This window comes from Bos javanicus, chromosome 2 (genome assembly GCF_032452875.1).
Source record: "Bos javanicus breed banteng chromosome 2, ARS-OSU_banteng_1.0, whole genome shotgun sequence".
In the NCBI taxonomy this organism is placed as follows: Eukaryota; Metazoa; Chordata; class Mammalia; order Artiodactyla; family Bovidae; genus Bos; species Bos javanicus.
In genome coordinates this window covers 28,310,531-28,332,708 of record NC_083869.1, presented here as the reverse complement: position 1 = coordinate 28,332,708, position 22,178 = coordinate 28,310,531, and the positions used below count along the sequence as shown (strand labels likewise).

General features: G+C 40.3%; 1 long non-coding RNA gene across 2 annotated transcripts in view; it reads left to right on the top strand.

Annotated features, from left to right (window-relative positions):
• LOC133259113 (uncharacterized) overlaps positions 1-22,178 on the top strand; it is a 72,700-nt gene that overhangs the window by 35,013 nt on the left and 15,509 nt on the right. Inside the window, exons 3-5 of one of the 2 annotated variants that reach the window (XR_009740267.1) lie at positions 1,093-1,320; positions 4,621-4,680; positions 16,205-16,285. This is a non-coding gene — a long non-coding RNA (uncharacterized LOC133259113). Of the gene's footprint in view, positions 1-1,092; positions 1,321-4,620; positions 4,681-16,204; positions 16,286-22,178 lie in introns of those variants that run through there. The other variant, XR_009740266.1, reaches the window with a different exon arrangement.

Below are 22,178 nucleotides of genomic sequence, written 5' to 3'. Positions count from 1 at the left end.
CATTTTTTTTTTAATCTCCATAGTGGCTCCAAGTAGAAAGTAAAGAACAAAGGGTTAAAAGCAATTCAAAAATATTGTAGGATTAGTCTAGTACCATCCAGCAGTATGGATAAGAGAGCTGGCAGTGGAAACCAGCCCTCAGCCTGGTAAGTCCACGACCCTTCTGTTGGGAGGCAAACCAAGGAGGAAAAGGCTGGCTTCTCAAAGCCTCTTCAAGGTCCTTTTAGATCTGTTTTAAAGAGCTTTTCTTTTTTACCTAGAGTAACATTTGATATTGAGTAGTCTGCCAGGTTTAACTTCTCTTGGGAAGCACAATTTCTCAGGACATTTTGAATCATATAAAGGTCTGAACACCATTATCTGCCTCTCATTCTCACTTTTCATTCTTTTTTTCATTAGCCGTGGAACCTACTATGTATAAAGCCACAGAGCCTCCAAGATAGATGGAGCATAGTCTTTGTGAAATGTTGCTTTCTCAATAAAAAAAAAAATTTTTTTTTCACCAAAGTTTGTATCTAGGGTAAACAGGGGAACTAAGTCTGATAGTTTGGTCCTTGGTTTCCCAAATCATCATTCTGGGGTAGTCGAAAGAGAGCATACAGTCATTTTTCGGACTGGTGCTGGGAGAGTCAGATTGGTAGCTGTATGTGCCCTCACCTACTTTCTGCGTTCTCTCTTTGCAATAAATTAAATTAAATTAAGAATAAAAATAAATTAAATTTCTTTTGGTGCAACAGCTTCAAATATTAAACCAGAAAGTGTGGAGCAAAGAGTTTGTCCTGCCGGGCTATAAGCCTGTTTGATCCCAAGGGAATATGGGCATGTCAGATGCTATAAACAAGCAGAGGAAAATTCTGATGAAGATAAAGTGCTATGCGCCATAGTTCGTTATTCTGAGCAGCTTTGAGGCTGCCAGGACAATAGACTCACTTCTGTTTTTGCCGTCAGTATCGCTCTGAAGATGGCTTATTTGTAAAAGGAGCAGGATCAAGGCTATGCATTCATTTGTAAAAGATGCCACCACACACATTCTGCAGCTAATACCGTGTTCATGAACTTTACCTGTGACTAAATACATTTCATTTCTTACAGCTGAGCTTCAGTAATTGGTTTTTGCAGCCACAAACACATCCATCAAGGAAGATGTGAGAAGCCCAGGGCTCTCTCACTCTGCTTTTTGAAATGGCTTTTGCTGCAGATGGGAAATGCCATCCCAGCTCTGAGTTGGCAGGTCTTGAAGTCAAACCTTAGAGAGCTGGCACCTAGAAACTCCAAGGCAAGGAGGAGCAGGTGGCTTTGGAAGAGTAAATGACCCTGAAGGTAAGCAACAAGGAGGGGGAGAAGCAAATGACAGTGGGCGGAAAGTGGTGGCTAGGCAGTCTGCAGAAATGAGCCTCCCATCTCCAGTGCACAGCAGCTCCATGTTCTGTTTTTCCAGGTCCCTGCAGTCATGGAGGTCTCCAGGTGCCCACTAGGCCACAAAGTCATATAGCATAACCCAATCCAGGCTAAACTACCAATGGGAACTGAAGAATCATCATGCTGTTTGGAATTTGGCTGTGAAAAGGAAATGTGGCTCATCCAGTGAATTGATTAGTTAATTTATTCAGAAAAAATTAAGGAGCATTTGCTTTGGCCTTGAAAGTGCTGAATTATACACTTCAACAGTTTGGTTCACTGTGTCCCACATTTCCAAGAGAATTAGATTAGTTGGTATAACCCTGATATCTACACTTAAAATTGACATGAAAATAAGCACCAGGATTCCAGAAATGCATCAATGAGATATGCAGAATAATCATATTTTACTTTCTGGACTACTAGCTCTAGAGACAATTATGATGTAAGGAAATTTGCCTTAAATTCCCTCATCCCCTCCCCTTACTCTTTTCCCCTCCACCTACTGAGACATTTACCATCTCTGGCTTTTTCCCTTCTGCCTGACATAACCTGTGTGGGCATCATCACAGCCCAATCTTTCACAGTCTCTACCCCACAAATCACCTTTTAAAAATATTTCCATCTTATATTAATAGCTATGGGTTGAGGAATTATTTTCCCAGTGCTATTTATGTTTTCAAAACTCCTTAATTATGATAGAAAGTCACATACAGAAAGAAGCAGGGCCAGGAAGGAGATTTTGGGGGACAGGAGGGTTATTCTCAGGACATTTTGAATCATATAAAGGTCTGAACACCATTATCTGCCTCTCATTCTCACTTTTCATTCTTTTTTTCATTAGCCGTGGAACCTACTATGTATAAAGCCACAGAGCCTCCAAGATAGATGGAGCATAGTCTTTGTGAAACTGTGGGTAATAATTAGTGAAATCCATTTCACCTGCCTTCACTAATGAAGGTTGTGTGAAGACTTGCCTGTCCTCCCAGCGGCACATAAACAATAAGATGTTTGTCTGTGTTGTTTTCTGGGAACTTGATCATCTTGATCAAGATGAACTGGTTAAAAGTGTGATTATTCTGCATATCCCACTGATGCTTTTTTGGAATCTTGGTGCTGATTTTAGCATCAATTTTATGTGTAGATATTAGGGTTATAGCAACACGGACCCTCCAATTGGGCACACACAAGTGTTTGAGCTCGATGACCTTTGACATCAAAGAACCTCAAACTCTGCCCTTAGAACATGTATGGGCCTGTAGCCTGGTTATACCTGCATAGAACCCCGAGCCAATGTTCCTTGGGGCAGGCTGATTTTGAGATTTGTTCTCCTGTGTCCTTGCTTGGCTGCCTTGTAAATAGACCCTCTCTTCACTTGCAAACCTCAGTATCAGAGTGTGGGCTTGCTGTTTGTCAAGCAAAAAGCACCTGGTTTGGTAACAGTTGCCTTAGAGAGGCTCATAATCTGGTAGAAAAACAGCTCTTTAAACAATCAATAATAGGGTGATTAAGTAAGTGCTAAAGTAAAGTATGGTCAGGGTTTCATGAAAACTCCAGAAAGGAAATTCTGTCTCTTGCAGGAGGAAAAGATATCAGTGTTGTTAAGATTTGAGTCAGTATTTTTAAAATGTAGAAAATTGGCCTGGCTGCTAAGGGCGTAAACATGGATTCAGCAAGTAACTCAGGATCATTCTGGAAAGAAAACACCCACTGGCCTTTGGCCTTTGACTCACTGTGCCAAATTATTTCATCTACTGATAAAACCTAGAGATTTGAGGACCCTGGCTATCAGGCAGCTCTTTGGTGGAGAGAGAGTAGAGGGCTTTGCTGGTGTCCTCAGAGCACACAGGCTGGGCTGTGAGCACGCTGAAGGCTTGGCGCTGGTGAGAGATTCGTTTTTGAGTGTGTAGTTGTAACTGAAAGTGGAGTCTGGCTGCTCACCACTCAAAAGTCAATAAAGAGGCAAGATTGGTGGAAGGGAAAGTTTGCTTTATTTCAGATGCTAGCATGGGGATGGGGGGCAGACTCCTGTCCAAAAGCTGACTCCCTTCACACTTTGTCAGTCAACAAGAGCTTTTATAGATGGAAAGAGGGCTACATGCAGAAATAGCACAGTCAGCTCAGATAGTCATCTTGAAATTGGTCATCAGTGGTCTGACCAGCATCAACTTGATTGTTTTAAGTACAGTTAATTTTCAGTTCCAGGGTCCGTTTGTTCCCATTTCTTTGGGGCCTCAGAACTGTGTAAAATGAAGTAGTTTATGTCATGGCTTCGATTTGGTCATCATGTAGTCAGTTAACTGCTTTCATCTGGTAGGGGTTTCAGAACCCATAAGACAGCTCACAGGATATGGCTCAGAATATCATCTATAACCCTTGAGGAGGAACTAAAGGTCCTTAACTGTGCTTAGTGACTAAACTATTATTACTTATTCTTGTTGGACAGTTTTCCTTTGTGCATTTTCTCACTTCTCTGATTAGACTTATTCTCTGGCTAAAGTTTTTTTCACAGACAGAAGGCAGGTGGGAAAACATGGTCAGGGAAAGAACCATAGGGTCCTGCTCTGTTTCATAGTTAGAAGCCCAGTAGCAACCTAGAACCAGGAATACTTCTCCCAGATGTTCAGCAGGCTATAAATGAGAGCTCCTGATTGGATTTAAAACCAATAGTCCAGCATTCCAGACTCATCAGTTTAGACTTGCATTCAATTCCATCCTATCTCTGACACAGGAGATCTGATGAATTGGGGCGTGTGCTATAAAGGCACAAAGAATCAAATTGATTTTTCCCTCCACTTCCGTTTGCTTGAGTATTAGGTGCTGTGAATATAATATCAAATCCTCCCTGCCTTTTCTTTTTCTCACATTCTTGGGAACGACTATCCTCTGGAACCCAGGCTTGATCCCTGGATACCATATTTGAGATGGTCGAATGTCACGGTTAAGACTGCATGCAGGCTTTTGGAGACAGATGACCTGGTTTAAATCCAAGCCCTTTAGTTACTAGATATACAGTCTCAGCAAGTTATTCAATATCCCGTGCTTAGGGTCCCTCATCTGTACCATGGGGACAATACTACTACCTGTCTTAAAAGGTGGTTGTGAGGATTAAACAACTTCACATATATAAGGCACTTAAAGGTGTACCTGGTAGATTGTGAACGGTCTGTACAGTTGACTTTTATCCTTCCAACTGCTGAGCACACTAATATTTCACTCCAGATTGCAGGAAGGAGGACCTGTGACAAATTCAAAGAACCACCAAGGATATCCTGGACACAGGTAAGGGCAATGACCCCCTTGTTCCCTCCTCAGGACTGGGAGGCGGGAACTTTCGGTGAGCTTATAATGCAGACAGCCTGAGAGGGGCAGTTCTTTTTACTGCTGCCACCTATGAGGTAAGATGTGACCAAGTGTGCCACCTGCTTCAGATCCCTTGGTGTGGGTAGGTGGAGAATGGACTGATTCAGCTACGGGGAGAGAAACATGGGATCAGCTTTAGGCAGCTTTGGAAAAGACTTAAAGGGATCCTGCATGTTCTGATATGATCCGGACCAGCAGGCAGGGTTCTGAAGATAAGTCATCCTAAGGAATATTCTGTGTGCAGAGCTGGCCTGTGCTCTGTGCCATGGCTCTCTGTTGCGGTGTAGGACCTGTGATCCAGGCATGAATACTTTCAATCCGTTCCCCTCCTCCTCTTCTCCACTGACTTAATCCTGACTTACTATTCCCCTAGAGTCTTCAGTTCAGTTCAGTTGCTCAGTCGTGTCCGACTCTTTGCGACCCCATGAATCGCAGCACGCCAGGCCTCCCTGTCCATTACCAACTCCTGGAGTTCACTCAGACTCTTAGGGCACCTTCTATCTGCCTGGCTGTTCCAGTGCTAGCCCCTCTGCTTCCAGTCCACTTGTCCAGGGCTGTGAGATGGATCTTTCTGAGCATTGTTCTGATCACATCAATTTTCTACTAAAAACCTTCCTTTTCTTCATGGACTTATTTACCTACTGGGCCAGCAAGTATCCTAAGTGAGCAAAGTGGACCAGACAAGATGAAAGAGGCACGCTTCAGATCTGAAAGCTTGGGAACATTCCTAACTTCCATAAGAAGAGGCACTTCCTCCCATTTATTTTGATAGTGGAGGCTTTCTAAATCTGCAGTTTACATCCCACTTTTAGTTCACACTTTGTATGAGAAATATCACTTCATTCTTAACTGTTTTAAGAAAAACAACCCTGCCAGTCAAATGATTGTTTTAGGATGTTGGTTTGATGGCATAAATGGAGATCATAGTACAGTGGCTAACTGAAGATGGGAGATTTATTTATAATTCACATGAAGGTATATGTTGGTAGGTGGTCTGATTATGGGGATTAGCATGTTCTGTTCCATGCAGTTATATTGGGACTCTAGTCTCTCTCGTTCTCAGCAGTGGTTCTCGATGTCTTAATCAAGGACTTTTGGGGCATCCCTGAGAGTTTCAAGGGTTTATAATGTCAAAATAATTTTAATGAGGTATAGTTGATACATAGTATTATTTTCAAGCATACAATGTACTAATTAAAATTTTTATATATTATATTCGATTTAAAATAATCATAAAACATTGGCTATATTTCTTGTGCTGTACAATATATGCTTGTAGCTTTTTTGTATTTAGTATCTCCTACCTCTTAATCCTCTATCCCTATCTTGTGCCTTGTCCCTCCCTCTCCCTGTTGGTAACCACTAGTTTCTTCCCTGTATCTGAGTCTGTTTTCCTATATATATGTGTTTTTTTGATTCCACATATAAGTAATGGCATACAGTGTATGTCTTTCTCTGACTTATTTCAATAAGCGTAGCTTACTCAGTAAGCATGGGCTGCCTAGTGCCAGGGTTAATAATTAGCCGCCTGTTGCTCTGGCTAAGCCATGAAAAAAATCACCATGGGAAAAGAATAAAAGCAAAATATAGCAATACAGCATAACCCAAATAGAAGTACATTGGGTTGATCAGTTGGGGTTGTCATGCCCTGCTAAGCTAAGGCAAAACGTAGTGCGGACCTTGGAACGCCAGGTCAGTGCAAGTTCAGAGCACTGCCTGTGCACACGTGAAGATGTTTTCCCAAGGCATATGTCGGTCTATGACCTCCAGCTAGGTGAGAGCCCTTGTACAAGAAAATAACAAAGATAGGTTAAAGTAATCAATAAAATGGGAGACGTGACCAGGGACACAGGAGGCTGACTTCATTGTAACACAACAGATGCTTTCTGCTTGCCAAGACACTAAATAAAAGTGATGCGGCTCCAAGCAACAGGGCTCTTGACCAAGAGGTCTTGAGTCCCCCAGTCCCATCTTTAAAACTTTACTTCTGTCTCTAGTTTCTTTTTCCCAAACTATGCATTGACCACTTTCAATCCCTACCTGCTGTGCTGGCTGCAGCAGCCTAGGTCCATGCACATTGTTGCAAATGGTAGAATTTCATTCATTTCCGTGACTGAGTAATACTCCATTGTGTGTGTATATATACCACATCTTAATCCAGTCATCTGTCAACAGCACTTTGGTTTTTTCTGTATCTTGGCTGTTGTTAATACACTCCTATGAACATTGGCGTGCATATATCTTTTTGAATGAGTGTTTTCAAGGTGGTGGTGTTTTTTTTTTTATGCATACCCAGGAGTGTAATTACTTAAATCAGATGATAGTTCTATTTTTAGTTTTTTGAAGAACTTCTACACTGTTTTCCATAGTGGCTGCACCAATTTATATTCTCACCAACACTGAGAACCCTTTTCTCTACACCATTTCCAGGATTTGATGATAGCCATTGTAACAGGTCGGAGAAGGCAATGGCACCCAACTCCAGTAGTCTTGCCTGGAAAATCCCATGGACAGAGGAGCTTGGTAGGCTGCAGTCCATGGGGTTGCTAAGAGTCGGACATGACTGAGTGACTTCGCTTTGACTTTTCACTTTCACTTATTGGAGAAGGAAATGGAAACCCACTCCAGTGTTCTTGCCTGGAGAATCCCAGGGACGGGGGAGCCTGGTGGGCTGCCGTCTATGGGGTCACACAGAGTCGGACACGACTGAAGCTACTTAGCAGCAGCAGCAGCAGCAGCATTGTAACAGGTGTGAGGCAATTTCTCACTGTGGTTTTGATTTGCATATCCATGATTAGTAATGTTGAGAATCTTTTCATGTGCCTGTTGGCCATCTGCATGTCTTCTTTGAGTTCCTCCTATGTTTTAATCAACTTTTTTTTAAATTAATTGTATGACCTGTTTATATCCTTTGGATATTGACTCCTTATTTGTCATATCATTTTCAAGTACTTTCTCCCATTCAGCAGGTTGTTCATTTTTGTCAAAGATTCCATTTGCTGAATAAAAGCTTATAAGTTTAATTGGGTTCCATTTGTTCATTTTTGCTCTTATTTCCTTTGCCTTAGGAGACCACAAAAAATATTGCTAAAATTTATGTCTAAAAGTTCTCTGCCTATGTTTTCTAGAAATTTTAGAGTTTGGATCTTACATTTAGATCTTTACTCAGTTTTAAGTTTATTTTTGTATTGGTGTGAGGAAATGCTCTAAGCTTATTCTTTTTTCTTTTTTTTTACATTTAGCTTTTATCCCTTCCTAGCGCAGAATTCCTAAAACCCTTTGAATGTCCTCAGTGATAAGAATTAGCTTCTAGTATCTTGTGTTGTTGTTTAACAAGTCCCTTTCAACCACACCCAAGTTTATGTTAATGGAATGACTTTTCTTTTTTTCTTTTTTTTTTTTTAATTTAATTTAATTTTTTTTTTAATTTTTTTAAATTTTTTAATTTTTTTTTTTTAATTTCAGGTATACACGTGCTCCCCATCCTGAACCTAAGCTTATTCTTTTACATGTAGCTGTTCAGTTTTCTCAGCACCACTTATGAAAGTGACCATCTTCTGCATTGTATATTCTTGCCTCCTTTGTTGTTGATTTATTGACTGTAAGTGTGTGGGTTTATTTCTGGACTCTATTCTGTTCCATAGATCTATATGTCTGGGTTTATGTCAGTATCGTACTGTTTTGAATATTGTAACTTTGTAGTATAGTCTGAAGTCAGGGCACATGGTACCTCCAGCTTTGTTCTTTTTTCTCAAGATTGCTTTGAAATGTGGGGTCTTTTGTTGTTCCATATAAACTTTAGGATCATGTGTTCTACTTCTGTGAAAAATGTCCTCAGTATTTAGATAGGGATTGCATTAAATCTATAGGTTGCTTTGTATAGTATAGCCATTTTGATAATATTGATTCTTCCAGTCCAAGAGCATGGGATATCTTTCCCTTTTTACCATCAGTTTCCTTCGTCAATGTTTTATAGTTTTTTTTTTTTTTTTTAAACTTTACAATATTGTATTAGTTTTGCCAAATATCGAAATGAATCCGCCACAGGTATACATGTGTTCCCCATCCTGAACCCTCCTCCCCCTCCCTCCCCATACCATCTCTCTAGGTTGTCCCAGTGCAGCAGCCCCAAGCATCCAGTTTCGTGCATCGAACCTGGACTGGCGACTCATTTCATACATGATATTATACATGTTTCAATGCCATTCCAAATCTTCCCACCCTCGCCCTCTCCCACAGAGTCCATAAGACTGTTCTATACATCAGTGTCTCTTTTGCTGTCTCGTACACAGGGTTATTGTTACCATCTTTCTAAATTCCATATATATGCATTAGTATACTGTATTGGTGTTTTTCTTTCTGGCTTACTTCACTGTGTATAATAGGCTCCAGTTTCATCCACCTCATTAGAACTGATTCAAATGTATTCTTTTTAATGGCTGAGTAATACTCCATTGTGTATATATACCACAGCTTTCTTATCCATTCATCTGCTGATGGACATCTAGGTTGCTTCCATGTCCTGGCTATTATAAACAGTGCTGCGATGAACATTGGGGTACATGTTTTAAGTGTATAGATGGCTCACCTCCTTGGTTAAGTTTTTTCCTTAGTTGTTGTTTTTTTTTTTTTTTAATTCAATTTTAAAAGTTACTGTTTTGGGTTTTTTTTTTTTTTTTTTGCTTTCTGATAGTTCATTATTAGTTCATAGAAAAGCAACAGATTTATGTATATTAATCTAGCATCCTACAACTTTACAGAATTCATTTATTTGTTCTGTCAGTTTTTGTTTTGTGAAAGACAGTATGTTATTCACAAATAGTGACAGTTTTGCTTCTTCCTTTCCAATTTAGATGCCTTTTATTTCTTGTCTGATTGCTGTGACTGGCAATATTGTGTTAAATAGAAGTGGCAAGCATGAGCATTTCCATCTTGCTATTAATTTTAGAGGAAAGACTTTTAGCTTTTCACCGTTGAGTATCATGTTAGCTGTGGATGTATTAGTCCATTTGTCATAAGTGGACTTTATTTTGTTGAGATATGTTCCCTTTACATGATTTTTGAGGGTTTTTTTTTTATCATGAATGAATATTGAATTTTGTCAAATGCTTTCTCTGCATCTGTTGAGATGATCACATGATTTTTATCCTTTTTGTTGGCTTGGTGTGTAATGTTTTTTTGTGAATATTGAACCATCCCTGCATCCCTAAAATAAATCCCACTTAATCAAGATGTATAATCCTTTTTGTATATTGTGTGTGTATATATCAATATGTATTTATATATAAAATCAGTTTACTAATATTTTGAGGATGTTTGCATCTATATTCATCAGAGATATAGGCCTGTAATTTTCTTTCTCTTTTCTCTTTTTTGGTGTTGTCTTTTTTTGGTTTGAGTATTGGGATAATGGTGGACTTACAGAATGAATTTGGGAGTGTCTGTCCTCTTCAATTTTTTTGAATAGTTTGAGAATATTAGCTCTATTTTGTTACAAGTTACTGTCAAGCTATAGAATTCTGGCCTTTTTTTGCTGAGAGTTTTTTTTAATTACAAATTCAATTTCACTACTAGTGATCAGTTGGTTCAAATTGTCTTTCTGATTCAGTCTTGGAAGGTTGAATGTTTCTAGAAATTTGTACATTCTTTCTAAGTTGTCTAAATTGTTGGCATATAAATGTGAATGGCATTCTCTTAAGATTTTTTGTATCTCTGGTGTTGGTGGTCATTTTTCCTGTCATTTCTTATTTTGTTTATTTGGGTCCTCTCTCTTTTCTTCTTGAAGATCCTAGCTAAAGTTTGTCAATTTTGTTTATCTTTTCCAATGAACAGCTATTAATTTCACTGATCATTTTCTGTTGTTTCTTTAGTTTCCATTTTATTTAGTTCCTCTCTGATCTTATTCCTTCTGCTGACTTTGGGCTTCATTTGTTATTTCTCTAATTTCTTTAGAAATTAGATGGTAGAAAGTTAGATGGTAGGTTTGATTGTGTATTTGAAGTTTTTCTTTTTTCTTGAGGCAGGCCTGTGTTTCTGTAAACTTCCCTCCTAAAATGCTTTTGTTGTGCCGCAGCTGCAATTCATGGGGTTGCAAAGAGTCCTAACGGACTGAGCGACTGAACTGAACTGATACATTTTGGAAAGTTGTGTTTACATTTCTGTTTGTCTCAAGGTGGTTTTGGATATCCTCTTTGATTTCATCAGGGATCCAATGGTATTATAGTATTTATAGAATGTTGTTAGTATCCATGGGTTTGTGCTTTCCCATTTTTCTTTCTGTAATTGACATAGTTTCATACCATTCTGGTTAAAAAAATGCTTGATATAATTTCTGTGCTATCAAATTTGTCAAAAGTAGTTTCATGGCCTAGCATGTCATCTATCCTTTAAGTGCACATAGTGTGTTCTTCAGAATGTGTATTCTACTGTGTTTTAGATGGAAGATCCTGTAGATATCTAAGTGTAACTGGTCTATTTTGTCATTTATTTATTTAAGTCATTTATTTACATTTTATTTACATTATTTATGTCATTTATTTAAGACCTTCTTGACTGACTTTTTTCTCCTAGATGATCTCTCCATTAATATAAGTAGTATATTAAAGCCCCCTACTATTACTGCGGGCTTCCTTTGTAGCTCAGCTAGTAAAGAATCTGCCTGCAATGAAGGAGGCCTGGGTTTGATCCCTGGGTTGGGAAGACCAGCAGAAGGGAAAGGCTACCCACTCCAGTATTCTAGCCTGGAGAGTTCCATGGACTGTTTAGCCCATGGGGTTGCAAAGAGTTGGACACAACTGAGCGACTTTCACTTTCACTATTACTGTATTATCGTGAATTTCTTCCTTTATGTCTGTTAGTGTTTGCTTTATATATTTAAATGCTCCTGTACTGGATGCATATTTGAGTATAACACCCTCTTCTTGTATTGATTCTTGTATTGATCCCTTTGTCATTATATGATGCCCTTCTTTGTCTTTATTATAAACTTTAAGAGCTATTTTGTCTAGTGTGAATGTTACTACTGCTGTCTTTTTATATCTTTTTTTCATCCCTTCACTTTTAGCCTGTGTGTGTCTTTAGCTTTGAAATGAATGTCTTGTATGCAGCGTATGGATAGGTTTTGTTTTTTTATCCAATCAGCCACCCCATGTCTTTTGGAGCATTTAGTCCATTGACATTTAAAGTAATTATTCACCAGTGTGTACTTATTACTATTTTATTGCTTGTTTTCTGGTTATTTTTAGTTCTTCTCTGTTCATTTATTTCGTTGTAGTTTGATTTTCATTAGTGATATGATTGTATTCTTTTCTTTCTAGTTTAGTATTGTAGTGTATTGACTTGTAGTTACTACAAGGTTCATAAATGTTAACCTATAAACTGTACCTACTCATTTTAGACTGTTACTTTAAGCTCAAACGCATTCTAAAAGATCTATGTTTTTTTGTTCCCCTCCTTCACATTTTGTGATGTCATATTTTGTATCTTCATGTTTATCCCTTCATTATTTTTTGCAGTTACACTTTTACATTTTTTTGTCTTTTAATCTTCATATTAGCTTATTTAAGTGTTTGAGCCTCAGCCCTTACTATGTATTTGCCTTTCCTAATAGAATTTTTCCTTTCCTTAGATCCTTACTTTTTGTTAGAGCAGTTTCTTTTCTGCTTAGAGAAGACCATTAACATTTTCTTTTAGGGTAGGTTTTGTATTGATGAACTGTTAATTTTGTTTGTCTGAGAAGTTCTTTCTCTCTGTCTCAGTTCTGAATGATGGTATTGCTGGGTAGAGTGTTCTAGGCTGCAAATGTTTCCCTTTCAGCACTTTGAATATATCAGCACTCCCTCCTGACCTGCAAAGCTTTTGTAAAGATACCAGTTGATAACCTTAGGGAGCTTCCTTGCACATGACTTTGGTTTTTCTCTTGCTGCTTTTAGAATTCTCTAACTTTTGCCATTTTAGCTGTTATGTTTTGGTGTGGGTCTGTTTGAATTCATTTTGTTCTGGACACTCTATGCTTCCTGCACTTAAATGTAGTTTTTCAGGCTTGTGAGGATTTTAGCCATAATCTCAAATATTCTGTCTACCCCTTCTCTCTCTCCTTTCCTTCTGGAACCCCTGTAATGGGAGTATTGGTATGCTTGGTATTATCCCAGAGATATTTTAAGATATTTTAGCTTAAATCTCTCCCTCAGCATCTGCCACCCCCACCCTGGTGTGGAGCTGCACTGTGGGGCATGCAGAGCTGTGTGAACTTGGCATGTGTTGGTGCATGCCCTGTGGCAGTCCAGCTGCCATCAGAGATCAAGAATGTTTCTGAAGTGCTGTCGTTTTTGCATTCCTCCTTATCCCTTGTTCTGCTGTCAATTCCTTCTAGTACGTTTTTCATTTCAGTTATGGTATTCTTCAATTCTGACTGGTTGTTTTTAATATTTTCTAGTTCCTTGTTAAAAGTCTCACTGTGTTCCTCTAATTCAGTTAGCATTCTTATTACTACTGCTATGAACTCTTTATCTGGTAAGTTGTTTGTTTCTGTTTCATTATGTTTTCAGGGATTTTTCTCTTGTTTTTTCAGTTGAGACTAGTTTCCTGTTTTCTCATTTTGCTTAACTTTCTCTGTCTCTCTGAATTTAGGTGAAACAGTTAACAGTTACAGTCTTGTAGTGGTGTCTATATCTGGAAGCATCCCTATACAGTCTGCCTGTGCCCAGTGGCTTTGGTAGGAGATCTGGATTTGACATGAACACAAGTCACATCTTACATCAGGGTGTGCTGGCAGCTATCACCTTGGTACGATGTGGGGCTGAAGATGGAGGGGTACTTGAGCCAGATCCAGGGGTGAGGCAAGGAGGCCCCTCTGCTCAGGGGTCATTACCTATCAAAGGAAGATCCAGGCCCTGGTCTCAAATTGTTGGAGCAGAAGCCCTGAGGGTCAGGTCCAAGCTGGCTCCACTCTCTTTAAATGTGACCTCCCCTCCATCCCAGCACCGGCATCCTTGGCCCTGGCAGGAGCAGTGCTGAAGCATGAGGACCATGAGGGCTCTCAGCTTGTGACAAGGTATGGGATGTGGTGGTCTAGCCTCAGATAATGGTCCAGGCTGCTTTTGATGTGCTGCCTATGCAAGCACCAGTAGTATCTTCCTCAGCCCTGTTCAGACAGTGCTTCGGGCCTGAGTGTCTTCATCCCTCACATCTGATCTCTCCCTCAGCATCTGCCACCCCCACCCTGGTGTGGAGCTGCACTGTGGGGCATGCAGAGCTGTGTGAACTTGGCATGTGTTGGTGCATGCCCTGTGGTGGTCCAGCTGCCATCAGAGATCAAGAATGTTTCTGAAGTGCTGTCTGTGTGAGCACCAGTAAGGGGCTGCCATCATCCTGCTTAGATGCTACTTTAGGTCTGAGTTGCCTGTGCGTCCCAGGGCTCAGCTCTCTTCTTTGTCATGATGGCTCCTGCTTCAGTGTGGAGTTGTGCCTTACTACGTTGGGCTAAAGAGTTCACTGGGCTCAGGCTGGGGTGCACACAGGGCTGATCACAGGGAATAAGGCAGCCACCTTGGAGTTTTTAGTCTGGCTTCTCTGCCCTATCTCAGCAGCAAGCAAACATGCATCTGTTTCTCTTGAGTGGAGTCCGAGCTTCCTACCACCCTCCTGTTAGTTTCACCAGCATTCCAACCAGTCCAGGGGGCTCATCTTCCCACCTACCAGAAACTCCAAAACCCTTCCATTTCCTCCAGCCGGCTAGATGGGCTGAGCGTGGGCCTGGGCCATCCAGAGCACCAAAGGGAACCTGAGCTCTTCTGCCTCCAAGCCATGTTTGAGGCCCTACTTATCCGGTTTGACCAGTACAGCCAGGCCACAGAGGATGTCTGTGCCAGTGGAAGTGGTGGTTGCATAACCTGCGTGACTGCAGGAATAGTGGGCCCCTAGCCTCACTCCACACAGGCTCCTCCCCAGGCCTGCAGACAGTCTGCCCAGCTACCTTGCCCAGGCCAGTGGAGGCACTGGCCTGGCTACAGGCCCCAGCAGGGCATCCTTGCAGGTGAAAAATAAGATCCACTCAGCAGCATTTAGCCCCAAGGGATCTGGACTCATGCCTTTCCTAGGGTGGGCCTACGGCTTCACTCTGGTTCCTGGGAGGCAGAGCAGACACCACTCAGTATTATTATTAATACTGCCACCCAGGTTTTGGGTCAAGCAGAACAGCTTCAGCCCAAAGACTGGGGTGCCCAGTATGCGTCTTAAACTACTCACTCACCATGGTGGCTCCCCTCCCGAGTAATCTCACTTTTCCTCTGAGTCCCCTCCCAAGGGCACAGGTTCCAACCTGGTCATTTCTTGCCCCTTTGTACTTGATTTTGTGGCTCTTTCTTACAGTCTTGGTCTCTTGGCCAGTTTCTAGTTAGTTTTCAGTGAGAATTGTTCCACATGTAGATGTATTTTTGAAGTGTTTGTGGGAAGGTGATTTCCACATCCTCCTACTTTGCCATCCTGATTGATCTTCCTGGTAGTTTCTATTTTCAGTTATTTGAGAAACCGTCTCACTGTTTTCCATAGTGGCTGCATGAATTTGCACTCCCACTAACAGTGTAATAGGGTTCCTTTTTCTCCACACCCTCACTAATGTTTGTTATTTGTGGTCTTTTTGATGATGGCCATTCTGACAGGTATGAGATGATCTCGTGATTTTGATTGGCTTTTCTCCAATTAGTGATGCTGAATACCTTTTCAGGTGCTTATTGGCCATCTGTATGCCTTATTTTAAAAAAATCTCTATTTTACACATCTCTTGGACTGCAAGGAGATCCAACCAGTCCATTCTGAAGGAGCTCAGCCCTGGGAGTTCTTTGGAAAGAATGATGCTGAAGCTGAAACTCCAGTACTTTGGCCACCTTATGCAAAGAGTTGACTCATGGAAAAGACTCTGATGCTGGGAGGGATTGGGGGCAGGAGGAGAAGGGGACGACAGAGGATGAGATGGCTGGATGGCATCACCAACTCGATGGACGTGAGTCTGGGTGATCTCCAGGAGTTGGTGATGGACAGGGAGGCCTGGCGTGCTGCAGTTCATGGGGTCACAAAGAGTCGGACATGACTGAGCGACTGAACTGACTGACTGACTGTATGAGCTGTTTATATGTTTTGGATATAGCTCCTTATTGATCATGTCATTTGCAAATATTTTCTCCCATTCAGCAGGTTGTATTTTTGTTGATTCCCTTTGCTGTGCAAAAGCTTTTGAGTTGAATTAGGTTCCATTTGTTCATGTTTGCTTTTATTTCTTTTTCCTTAGACAGAATAAATAATGCTATGATTCATGTCAGTGTTCTGCCTATGTTCTTCTCTAAGAGTTTTGTGGTTTCCGGTCTTACGTTTAGGTCTTCAATCTCTTTTGAATATCTTTTTGTATATGGTATGAGGAAATGTTCTAATTTCTTTCTTTTACATGTAGCTGTCCTGTTTTACCAAGACTGCTTATTGAAGAGATGCCGCTTCCCCCAATATGCTTTCCTGCCTCCTCTGCTTTGATCAATTAACTGTAAGTGTGTGGGTTCATTTCTGGACTCTTCTGTCCCACTGATCCTCGTGGTTTGTGCCAGCACACACTGTTTTAATTTCTGTAGTTTTGTGCCGACAGTGTGGTCTGAAGTCAAGGAGCATGATCCCTCCACTCTGTTCTTCTTTCTCAAGATTGCCTTGGCTATTAGGAGTCTTTTTGCTTCTGTGCAAATTTTAGAATTACTTGTTCTAGCTCTACGAAAAATACCTTTGGTTTTTTGATAGAGATTGCATTGAATGTGTAGTTTGCCTTGGATAGTCTGATCAATTTAACAACATCCTTCCAGTCTATGAATTTATCTTTCCATCTGATTGTGTCATCTTCTATATTTTTAATCAGTGATCTTATTTTCATAAGAACTTATTTTCAGAAGACTATGAAGGCATTTTGTCATTTTCATTTTCTCATGTGTATGCACGGAAATATTCCACAGATTAAATGACATGTGATACAACAATAAATCAAACACAGAATATGAGAGTCTAGCTGTCTTCTATTGTCAGACTTTAAAGAGATTTACAAAAATGTCAGTAAAACACCTGCCACACGTTTAACAGAATTGCTTCATGTATTATCTTCCACTAAACATTTTGTTTACATTAACATGTAATGGATTGATTGTTACTTCAGAATAAGTTTTTTTTTTCTGAAAAGAATATGTGATTTTTTTAATTTATTTATTTTATGATCATTTCAATTTTATTTTTTTAAATATAAATTTATTTATTTTAATTGGAGGCTAATTACTTTACAATATTGTATTGGTTTTGCCAATCAACATGAATCCACCACGGGTGTACACGTGCTCCCCATCCTGAACCCCCGTCCCACATCCCTCCCCGTACCATCCCTCTGGGTCATCCCAGTGCACCAGCCCCAAGCATCCTGTATCCTGCATCGAGCCTGGACTGGTAATTTGTTTCATATATGATATTGTACATGTTTCAATGCCATTCTCCCAAATCATGCCCCCCTCCCTCTCCCACAGAGTCCAAAAGACTGTTCTATACATCTGTGTCTCTTTTGCTGTCTCGTATACAGGGTTATCCTTACCATCTTTCTAAATTCCGTATATATGTGTTAGTATATATATTGGTGTTTTCAGAATAAGTATTTAAATGTTTTCACTTCATTTTAAACATCACTAAATATCAATAGATAAGTTAAAACTCTTTGAGGTCCTCAATTTGTAAGAGTGTAAAGGAATCCAGAAAGCAAAGTTTGAAAATTATTGCCCTAGGTGTTGCCCTCATCTGTAAGGTTGAAGCTGGCTCCTACTCCGCTCCCATTCCAGCTGAAGGGAAGGGAGGCAGAGAAAGAGGAGGGAAAGCCGCTTTCAACAGGATGTTGCCCAGAACCTGCTCTCAGTGCTGCTTCTTACATCTCATTGGCCAGAATATCATCCCATGGCCATGCCCTGTAAGGAAAAAGACTGGAGTTTTGCAGCAGCAGCAAAGATTGCCAGCAGGCTCTCTGAAGCTAGGGGAGGCATGAAATGGATCCTTTCCTCACAGTCTTCAGAAGGAACCAACCCTCCTGACACCTTGATTTAGGACTTCCAGCTTTCAGAACAGGAGAAGGCAATGGCACCCCACTCCAGTACTCTTGCCTGGAAAATCCCATGGACAGAGGAGCCTGGTAGGCTGCAGCTCATGGGGTCGCGAAGAGTCGGACATGACTGAGTGACTTCACTTTAATTTTTTACCTTCATGCATTGGAGAAGAAAATGGCAGCCCGTGCCAGTGTTCTTGCCTGGAGAATACCAGGGACGGAGGAGCCTGGTGGTCTGCTGTCTGTGGGGTCGCACAGAGTCAGACACAACTGAAGCGACTTAGCAGCAGCAGCAGCAGCAGCTTTCAGAACTGCGAGATAATGAACTTCTATTATTTAACCACCCAGATTGTGGTATATTATGGAAGCCCTAGCAAACTGATACAGACAATGTACACCCATGGCTGATTCATGTCAATGTATGACAAAACCACTACAATATTGTAAAGTAATTAGCCTCCAATTAAAATAAATAAAATTTTAAAAAAACATAAAGTAGCTTAAGAAAACTGGCCACTCAGCTAGTGAAACAACCAGACATGGCACAGGTGCATTGGAGGAAAGAAGCTTCAATGCTACAAACAAAAGTCTTTAACATCTGTATGTGTTGAACTAGCTTGTTGATGCCAAAACAGCATCTGAACATCACCCCACTAGGAGTCAGGCATATTTATACTTTTGCACATTGCTTTGTCTCTTCTCTGGCTCCCGGACTAAGCATACATGCAGGAATTAGAAGTCTCCTTAAGGTCCCATTTATTTGCACTCAATTCCCTGTCAGGAATGTAATGGATACTAATATATTAACTGCTCTCTTAGTATAAACATGTTACATTAAACGAGCATAACTGAGCTTCCAAAGCAAAAATAAATAGACTCTTTCTGTACATGAGAATGTGTCTGGTAGGATGTTTTTCTTCTTCTTTGTGCTGTCATTTTAGAATCAATAATATTTTTTAACAAAGTAAGTTCTTTGTGGTTTAACCTTGTGAAATTGTTGATCATTCGTTAAGTCGAGTCCAACGCTTTGTGACCCATTGGACTACAGCACACCAGGTTTTCCTGTCCTTCGCTATTTCCTGGAATTTGTTCAAACTCAGGTCTGTTGAATCGGTGATGCCATCCAACCATCTCATCCTCTGCTGTTCTCCTCCTACCCGCAATCTTTCCTAGCATTAGGGTCTTTTTCAGTGAGTTGGGTCTTCGCATCAGGTGGCCAAAGTACTGGAGGTTCAGTATCAGTCCTTCCAATGAATATTCAGGGTTGATTTCCTTTAGGATTGACTCGTTTGATCGCCTTGCTGTCCAAGGGACTCTCAAGAGTCTTTTCCAGCACTACAGTTCAAAAGCATCAATTCTTTGGCACTCAGCCTTCCTTATGCTCCAACTCTCACATCCGTACATGACTACTGGAAAAGCCATAACCTTTGTTGGCCAAGTGATATCTCTGCTTTTTAATATACTCTCTAGGTTTTGTCATGGGAGAAGGCAATGGCACCCCTCTCCAGTACTCTTGCCTGGACAATCCCATGGACAGAGGAGCCTGGTGGTCTGCAGTCCATGGGGTTGCTGAGAGTCGGACACAACTGAGCGACTTTACTTTCACTTTTCACTTTCATGCATTGGAAAAGGAAATGGCAACCCACTCCAGTGTTCTTGCCTGGAGAATCCCAGAGATGGGGGAGCCTGGTGGGCTGCCATCTATGGGGTCGCACAGAGTCAGACACTACTGAAGCAACTTAGCAGCAGCAGCAGGTTTTGTAATAGCTTTTCTTTCAAGGAGCAAGCGTCTTTTAATATCGTGGCTGCAGTCACCATCCGCAGTGATTTTGGAGCCCAGGAAAATAAAATCTATTACTGCTTCCACTTTTCACCTATTTGTTTGCCTTGAAGTGACAAGACTGGATGACACAATCTTAGTTTTCTGAATGCTGAGTTTTAAGCCAGCTTTTTCACTCTTCTCTTTCACCTTTATCAAGAGGCTCTTTAATTCCTCTTTGCTTTCTGCCCTTAGAGTGGTATGATCTGCATATCTGAGGTTGTTGATATTTCTCCCGGCAGTCTTGATTCCAGCTTGTGATTCATCCAGCCTATCATGTTGCATGATGTACTCTGCATATAAGTTAAATAAGCCTGATGACAATATATAGCCTTGATGTAATCCTTTCCCAATTTTGAACAAGTCCATTGTTCCATGTCTGGTTCTAACTCTTGCTTCTTGACTTGCATACAGGTTTCTCAGGAGACAGGTAAGGTGGTCTGTCTCTTTAAGAATGTTCTATAGTTTGTTGTGATCCATGCAGTCAAAGGCTTTAGACTCTCTTTAAGAATTTTCTATAGTTTGTTGTGATCCATGCAGTCAAAGGCTTTAGCATAGTCAATGAAGTAGAAGTAGATGTTTTTCTGGAATTTCCTTGCTTTTTCTGTGATCCAACAGATGTTGGCAATTTGCTCTCTGGTTCCTCTGCCCTTTCTAAATCTAGCTTGTACATCTGGATGTTCTTGGCTCACGTACTGTTGAAGCCTAGCTTGAAAGATTTTGAGCATTACCTTGCTAGCATGTGAAATGAGTGCAATTGTGTGGTAGTTTGGGGTTGGAATGAAAACTGACCTTCTCCAGTCCTGTGGCCACTGCTGAGTTTTCCAAATTTGCTGACATGTTGGGTGCAGCACTTTAACAGCATCATTTTTTAGGATTTTAAATAGCTCAGCTGAAATTGTATTGCCTCCACTAGTTTTATTCATAGTAGTGTTTCCTAAGCATTCTTGATATACATATACCTTGTGAATTGAGCTTCATAGTAAGCATTTTTAAGCTGGTTTTACTTATAAGTAAATTATTATGTAAATTATAATTTCACCTAAGCCAGCATAAAGATGCTTACCACGTAGCTCACTTCACAAGGTATATGTTATCAAAGAATCAAGTTGCAGACTTAAACACATATAATTTTTGTTAGTTACACCTCAAAGCTAGAAAAGAAAAGGAAAAATGTTTACCATGTAATCAGCTATAAAAAGCAGGTCAATTGTAAACTGACCAGGTACCAGTGGCCAATGTGGGGGTTCATTCAGTGGTCTGTCATTCAGGACTCTGAAAGAATTGCAGTTAACTTGATGCATGATCATACACTGCCTTCGTATATAATTGAAGTATTCCCTTTACTAATTCCTCAGATGAATTAGCATTTATAGAAGCCCAGAGAATCATTGGAGTAGTATGGGAGGGATAGATAGTTAAGGCTGCAGCATCTGTGGCAGCATGACACCATGGGAAGATCGTGAGCCTGGAGGTAAAGCTATTTAAGTTCTTGTCTTGGCTCTGCCACTACCAAGCTGTGTGCAGTACAGGCCAAGAACTTCATCTCTCTGGGCCCTGTTTTCTCCATATGCAAACAGACGTGACTGGAGCGTAGAATTTCTCACATTCGTGGCTTCTGTTGAAATGTTCTCCTGAATGTAAGCTCTCAGATATTATAATGTATCTGTTTTTCTCAGAGCCAAAAATTGGGAAAACATTTTTAAAAGAGCTTAGTTTGAGTCTTCACTGTTGGCAAATAAAAGGAGGAATGGACAAATGTTTGTTGGGTGTCTGCTTGTTTAGTTTAGCCCATAATTGACTTGGAAAAACTCAATTACTGTGTGAATAATTTATATTGTTTCCAAAGTTTGCTTTGGTTTTCTATTGGTAATTGAGATTGTGGAGGAAAAAGTAGATGTCTAGCTTCGATTCCCTTTATGCATGATTCTAGCAAAATATCTTTAACAGAAAAGCAGGTTTATGGTAGAGCATTTCCAGTTTAGAATTTTTTATTTTCCTACTCTTTTAGTCAGAACTGAAAATCCTAAACGTTAATGTTCCTTTTAGTTAAATGGAGAGATTTTCTGGCTAGGTATTCTGTATTTCCTAAAGTTCACTATATCAGTTTCTTTTAAAGCATCACCGGTTCTTGGCACTCAGTTTAGGCACTGTTATAAACATAGTTATTGGCTGTACACATTGTAATAGCAGAAGTATATATCCACCAAGATGTACAAAGTCCTGGTTCCAGGCTAGGATAGTGGGAATAAAATAAGTGAACAGTGTTCTCCATTTAGGATTGTCACAGACAAAAGGCTTAATGCTTTCACTCGAGAAAAGTCTTTCGCTACCAGAGGGTTAGTTTGCCCATTTGAAGTCGAGAAATATTGTACTTAGGTAACTTTTCAGTAAAATTAATATACTTGGAAGTGTATATGCTTCATTTCTGAGTTGTGGGCTTTTGTGGTTTTCATTACGGATTGTTTTTTATATCTGGTTCAATAGTAAAGGAAA